Here is a 7,500-nt window from a genome sequence, read left to right on the forward strand (position 1 = left end):
TTATTTTATTGTAGAAAAATATAGTTTCACAGGTACTGAGTTCAGTTGAGAGTATATTGTACCTTCTCTTCTATATTAAGGGAAGCATCTTAATACACTTATAGGAGAACACTTAAGTGAGGTGTTCACTGGGTAACAGGTGATATGATAGTCTCTCTCTCTCTCACGCGCATCCTGTGAGGCAAGGTGTTGACCCAGCTTGACTTCGCTTGCTCCATGGAGGAAATGTCAACTCACCAATTGATTCATACTAATGGATGAATGACTTGGTGAATACATGGGTAACATACATTGGGTATATATTTATATAATACAAATTGCTGTTACAAGTAAGAAAAACAATTGAGACCCTGCATTTATGTGTAAATGAGGCAGAAGTCAGATAAGCAACCTGGGACCTGGTAACAATTTTCGTGATGCCATATGGCAGCAGGGTCTACCATTAGACAACACATTATGTTTCCAATATCTTCCCAGGTGGTAGTGCCTCAAGTATAGGCAATGCCCCAAACGTCCGCCTGTCCCAGGAAAAAAGTCTCCCCTAAGGCTGCATCAACCTCAACCTCCCCTCCAGCCTTCCAGGCCCCCTCCCACTGCGTCCCCTCCTCCTTTGTATCAAGCAATGCCTCCTTCTTCAACATCACTTGGCCCTCCCTGGCCTCACCTGGCTGTAACACAGTAGTCCCGGCCGTTTCCTAACTCTACTACTACTGGGCCTCCTCCCCGTCTCTTCTCTGATGCTGTCAGGCCTTATGCTCCCACCGGTGCCCCCCCCACAACCCTCTGCCGGTGACACGACACAGATCATATCCCTCTTCCACGAATTTACCAACCATGTTGAAAAACTCTTTGATACACTCTGTACCGCCATCTCCATCCTATACAGACTACCCCTGTCTCCAGCTGTTATCCAGTCACCCCGCTCTTCTGGTTTGACACAAGCTGGTAGCCCCCCCTGTGTGCCCCTCTTGCTTACGGCCTATTCCACTGCCGCCTTACATCACTGCTGGCGTGGCACCTACCGAGCCTGCCCCGGTGTGTGCCCTGCTGCACATGTGCCACGACATGTGGTGCTTCATTCTGTCCACCCACCACAAGCCGCGCCTGCTCATGTCTCTGAGCTGTCTCCACCAGGGCCCCCTATATGTATAAGCAAGTTTCATCCCATCATCCTTTCGTAGAGCACAGTCTTTCAAAATTTTCACGAATGGATTCTCAACAAACTCCTCAACACCAAAAGTAGTCATGATTAATCAATAAAGAATATCTATATCTAAATATTACCAATAGTTAATGAGTGATAAAGGGATCTATCCTATTAAATATCAAAATCATTCAGGTGGAAAAGGTTTTGTAACCAAGGAAAAGGGTGGTACGCAGGATAGTTGTGCTGCTTCTTCTAGTAGAGTAAATTTTAGTGGAAACTCAGGTGAGCTTTCCAAGACATATGCCAAGACTAAAGCATTTGTCTGTTTTTACTGTAAGAAACCAGGTCATGTGATTGCGAATTGCCCTAAATTGGAAACAGAGAAGGAAGAGCCAGTGCTCTCATTCGGACCTCTGGAGAAGTTTGACAAAACTTAAGTGAGTAATCGCCCCAAGGAGGACTCTTTTGAACCTTTCATGTTTGATGGTTCAGTTGCAACTGAAGAATCAGGTGATCAGTACCTTGAGAAGATTTTGCGTGACACAGGTGCTTCTCACAGTGTTCTGTTGAAAGGATCTGTTCCATGCTTTGAAGATTCCTATACTGGAGGGCATTTGGTGCTTAAGGGTGTCGGTGGAGTGATCACTGTTCCTTTGTGTAGGGTGTATTTGAGAACTCAACTTGGGACTGGTTGGGTGAATATTGGTGTTCAAGATTCTCTTCCTGTGACATGGGTTACTTTTTTGCTGAGTAATGATATTCCAGCATGGTGCCAGATCCTGTGGTATCTTCGACTCCTACAGTGGGTGAATAATACTAGTTTAATTGAAGAAGAATACCCAGATTTATTTCCTTTATGTGCAGTCACAAGGAGCCAGACTCTGCGGAATAAAGTACGGACCGTTCCTTCAGTTGACCCTGAGCTTTGTATTGCTGATAGTAGTGCACTTGGCAATGATGTAAATGATTTAGGTATTGGGCTGGCAGTCATAAGGTAAGTATCTCCTTTCCTATTGTACAGTATATTTGTAGTGGTATAACGTGTGAACTTTGCTCGACTTTTAGAACACCAAGTATTATATGTGAGATTGTTGTTAGTCATATTTTGTTACGACCTTTGGCCTCTTAGGTTGCAATAATGCACAAATTCAATTTCTCTTTGTAGTATAGGTCCAAGGAATAGATCCCACTAAAATTCATCACTTCATTACTATGGGGTATATTGCAATTCATGAAGTAGATTTAATTACAGAATTTATATTAACAAACAAACAATAAAACAAATATATCAGTTATGTACAAAAATAAACAAATACAAACTAAATCTGATCAAGTAAGTGACTCAACCAAGTGACAAAATAATGAACATAAAATTAAAGAACTACACACTTACTTAAATTAGCAACTACCATAAACAACGTGGTTATTCACCACATGTACTTCATAAATAAGTAAGTTATTTTCCGTGGAATTCTAAAATATGACTAACAACAATTTCACATATAATACTTGGTGTTCTAAAAGTCAAGCAAGGTTCACACGTTACACCACTACAAATATACTGTACACTAGGAAAGGAGATACTTAACGTATGACTGCCAGCCCAATACTGCCATCACCCGGCTCTTTGAGGTAAAGCTAAGGGAGCAGAGGTGGGAGTAAATGAAGTAACAAACAAAAGACGTTCACGTTGCAAATCTGTAACCAATCATTGAACTCTCACTCACAACATCTCTTCCCTTAATTTAAAAGTTTTAGAAGCTCTGAATAAACTTTTACTCAACACGAGATAGAGTGTCGGCAATAATATTATCACAGCCCTTTATGTGATTGATTTCTATATTATAGGGTTGAAGAGCTAATGACAACGGAAGCAGTCTTTGATTCTTATTTCTCATTTTATGAACAAACTGAAGTGGTTTATGATCTGTATAAACTATCACGGGGTAAGGTGATCCACTTACCTGCACCTCAAACCTTTCCAGAGCTAACAAAAGGGCCAATGCTTCTTTTTCTATTGTGGCATATCCACGTTGATGCTTTTTCAGTTTGACCGAGAAATAATAGTTCCGGTGCAATATTCTATCTTTTCTTTTTTGCATTAACACAGCACCAACTTCTGTGTCACACGCATCCGATTATATCACAAACTGTTTCTTAAAGTCTGGGAGTTGCAGTGGAAACAGCTCAGGTAGGAGGATGTTTAACTTTCCAAGTGATTTACGCATGTCATTCTATGAGTGGTTGCTGTGGGCTGCAACACTGGGAACAGAGCATAAAAAATTTGAACCTCTGCTTAAGGAAGGTCGTAATAATTCCTATCTGACTGTAGCTGGGGATGAGGCGGTAAAGTTTTTGACGACGACAGGATTTAAGGAAGTGATAATGACGATGCCTCAGGACGCAGAACACCACACCAAAGTGATCGTCTTCATGTACCCTGTTATACTGGATCCTGATTTTCTTCATGACGAAACACGATTCGTATGGGCAAAGCGACACGAAATCCGTGGTGAGAAGAAGAACCAAGTGGTATCCTTGATGAAGGGAGACGTTTTGGAAAAGATATTAATTTCTGGAATAGGATATAGGAGAATTGCAAAGTTTATTGAACAACCTGTTCTGTGTTATAAGTGCAGCAGGTGGGGCCATATGGCCTGGAAATGTCAAAGTAAATGTCGGTGTCGTTACTGTGGAAATAAAATAAAGTCTGGGCAACATGTTGTGCCGTGCTGATGCAATTGTGCAGGCGCGCAGAATGCAGGTTCCTCAATTTGCGATAAGAAGCCACAGATACGTGGTGTGTGGTGGCAGAGCACGAAGGAAATGCAAAAGTGAGAAAAGGAGGAAGGACGAGGAGTTGCAGGTAAGACAACTCTACCTTCAACTGAGAACGTGTGGAAGAAGAGGATGGAACAGAGTGACACGTTGAAGGTAACAGGAAATGGTGCAGGAGCTGCACCAAAAGTTGTTCCAGAAGATAAGGTAATTGACAAGTTTGGTGATGTGTATGGTGTAGTAGTTCAATTCAGGCAAGAAATTCAGATGTTTAGAAAAAAGGTAAAGGACAACCAGAAGGTAAGTGCCAATTTTTGGAACATAGAAATGTGGATGTTGAACTAAAAGGAAAGAAGGTTGAAAATAATACAGTAATAAAATCTGACAGACCTCACTTGAGAACTGAACCTCGGCGAGGTAGGTTCTCCCTGCTCCCGAGGTACCGCGTGACCATGTTCACCTTTGACCAGGCGAAGGTCGCTAGACTGGTTCCGATCAAGCACCCTTCGCGCAAAGAACTAAACCTCCTTGTCCTGAGGAAGTTTTTTGACTCCTCGGGAATCACGGGGGTGACAAGGGTCGTCCGCAGTGACAGCGGTGACCTTATCGTCACCTTCGCGGAGTGGGGAGGGGCCAGGCAACTAAGACATATTAAAGAAATCAATGGAATCCAGATCAAACTTAAATGCGACTTTGTTGCTAACTCGGTTTTGGGAGTCATCTCCCACACAGAAATCGAATATCTCGAAGGAGAAGAAATTTTTGAACTGATCGGAGATGAGATCGCCTATGTTAGGAAGCTGACCAGCACAGCTGCCCTGGTTGGCTTCCCAAAGGAACTTCCTAGCTCCGTTTTACTGGGTTGGGAGAAAATCCCAGTAAAACCGTACCAGAAAAAACCTACTTGTTGCTACAATTGCCAGAAGTACGGCCATTTGGCGCGGAAGTGTCGTGCTCGGGAGGTGTGTTCAAGCTGCGGGACACCCGGGCACAATGACGCTGACTGCTTGGCGGCCGTGATGAAGTGCGCAGCTTGTGGTGGCCCTCACTCCTCCTCCGACCGGGAGTGTCCCAAGTGGAGGGAGGAGTGCAGGGTGGCCAAGCTGCGGGCTAAAGAAAAACTGAGCTACAAGGAGGCCCTCCTTGTAGTGAAAAATCAAGAAAAGAAAAAGCAAGACAAGAACAACCAAGTCAAGAACAAGCAAGACAAGAACAAGACCAAAGAACCCGATAACATTACACTATCTTTAACATCGCTTATTGACGTGTATGAGAATATCCTAGTAGAAGACCAGGAAGAAGAAGACCAGGAAGAAAAAGAATGGATAGTGGAAAACAAAAGAAGAAACAAGAAAAAAAGAAGTCCAACCAATCAGCTTCGGCCGAAATAGTCTAACGGCGAAGAGGCCAGTAATCCCCAACAACTTTGACTTTGACAGACCATATTTGCTATGGGGGACCGGAAATGTGGACATAAGGGAAGAGATAACCCGCAAGTGGGGTAACAAACCCGAAGTATTGCATGATAAGGTATAAGCTCGAGTGAAAGAAGTAATGGAACAGTTTGTGAATGAGAGAATAAGGTTAGTTTCTGTTGTTAATGGGGAAAATGGAGCACACCTAGTTTATACTTTCATGGAATGTAAATAGCTTAAGTCCTAGGACCACAGATGTGCATGCTTATGTACTGTTGTATAAGGTGGATGTTATAGCCTTACAAGAGACGGGCACAGAGGATGGTAATTTGATGAATTTACGTGATTATCAATGTTTCTGTTTACCAGCTAATAATATAAAGAATACAAAAGGTCTGTTAACTTATGTTCAGAAAAATGTACCGGTTGAATTGGTAATAGCTGACAAGCAGAATGGGGTTGAAAGTTTGCGTGTCAAAATCTACGTCCGAGGGAGGTCAAATGTATTGTTAACATCTATGTACATCCTCAAAGCTTGGATACTGATGACATGCCAGAGTGCCTATTTAATGCTGCTAGTGTTTTTGTTGGTGATATTAATGCTAGACACGAAGTCCTGGGTACTATGGGACCCAGCAACATTAATGGAAGGAGATAGTTACACTTCTTGGAGAAGTTTGATGATATTGAAATATTGTGAAATCATGAGCCTACCCACATATATGGAGGAAGGTTAGATTATGTAGTATGTTTAATACATGTGGAATAAGAGCGAATGCTGACATAGTTAGGGATTTGCTTAGTGATCATTTTGCATTACGAATTACTATTCATGTTACCAAATATAGAAGTTAATTAAGATGAAAAGATATTGGTTGCCGGAAGACAAAAAAGAATAAACAGGAGTTGATCACAACTATACAGGATTGGTATACAGATTATGAACCAAAGGATGTTGTTTGCTTATATGATGATTTATTACACATTATTCATTCCGTTTTGACGACAAGTAAGTGTAGTTATAAAGGAGAAATAAATCATGGGAAACGTAATATGTATGTGAATGACAAATTGTTTCAGGGCTGGAATAAACTCCTTAGAAAGGTGCAAAAAGAATGGAGTGTAAATCCAAATGATAATGAAATCAAGCAAGAGGCGCGGAATAAATGCTGGACAGACGTTTTATGGAGAATCGCTAAAGGCAAGAGCTTGGGTGACATATGGAAGGAAGTGAATAAAGTGAGAGGTGTTCGACGCAATGGCAACAGCTACGCTGACCCACAGGGCAGGGCCAGTCAACTTATTAGGAAATGGGCTGGGACTGCTAGTTTTGCCGAATTATCTGAGTGTGAGCAGGCCTCATTACAAAGTAAGAGTAGACTTAGGCGTGAGTTAGTACAAAGTCAGTGTACACTTTTGTTCCTATAACGAGAGGTGAGTTATTATATGCGATTAAAAAGGGAAAGTCTACGGCACCTGGTGATGATGGAATATCCTTAAATGTCTCGGTAGTATTAGAGAAGGGCCCCTGTTAGACTTGTTTAATATGACTTATGGTGGAGGTTGCATCCCTCTTAAGTAGAAGGAAGCAGTAATTGTGCCAATACCAAAGAACAATGGAGATTTTCGTCCAATATCTTTGACGAAAGCAAGGAACACAATGCAACTGCGCTTAAAGTACCCGTAAACGCTTCGTATATACGTGAAGTAGTGTACGTCACCCAGGGAAGGTCGACTGCAGGGATATTTCATGACACACTTCTGTACAGAGCTGTCATACGAGCTGATAAGTATACACAGTACTTGTATTGCCACAATCCTTGATTTTTTTTATGTTTTTGGTGTAATTAAAAAAACTAAATTATATTCATGATTTTTTTAATAAATTATACAACCGGGAATGAATTATATTACTCTAAAATAATTCACCCTTTACCAGGTTTTTGTTAGTAACCCTCAAAAGCAATTCAAAATGTACTGCACTCATTGGCGTACCCATAAATTTGCCAAGGGGGAGGGAGCGAACTTTGAACTAAACTTATGAAGGTATTGTTGAATTACAAGCTATTTTTTTTTCTATACCCTCGTTGCTGTTGACGTTGTTAGTGAAATGCTTTTATTTTTATTTAGTTCATTATCATTTTTATTTTGTATTTTCAT

General features: G+C 41.4%; 1 protein-coding gene across 1 annotated transcript in view; it reads left to right on the plus strand.

Annotated features, from left to right (window-relative positions):
- The window catches only part of LOC121867236 (macrophage mannose receptor 1-like), a 255,702-nt gene that overhangs the window by 90,233 nt on the left and 157,969 nt on the right, over nt 1–7,500 (plus strand). The window lies entirely within an intron of this gene.

This window comes from Homarus americanus, unplaced genomic scaffold, assembly GCF_018991925.1.
Source record: "Homarus americanus isolate GMGI-L3 unplaced genomic scaffold, GMGI_Hamer_2.0 scaffold6317, whole genome shotgun sequence".
In the NCBI taxonomy this organism is placed as follows: domain Eukaryota; kingdom Metazoa; phylum Arthropoda; class Malacostraca; order Decapoda; family Nephropidae; genus Homarus; species Homarus americanus.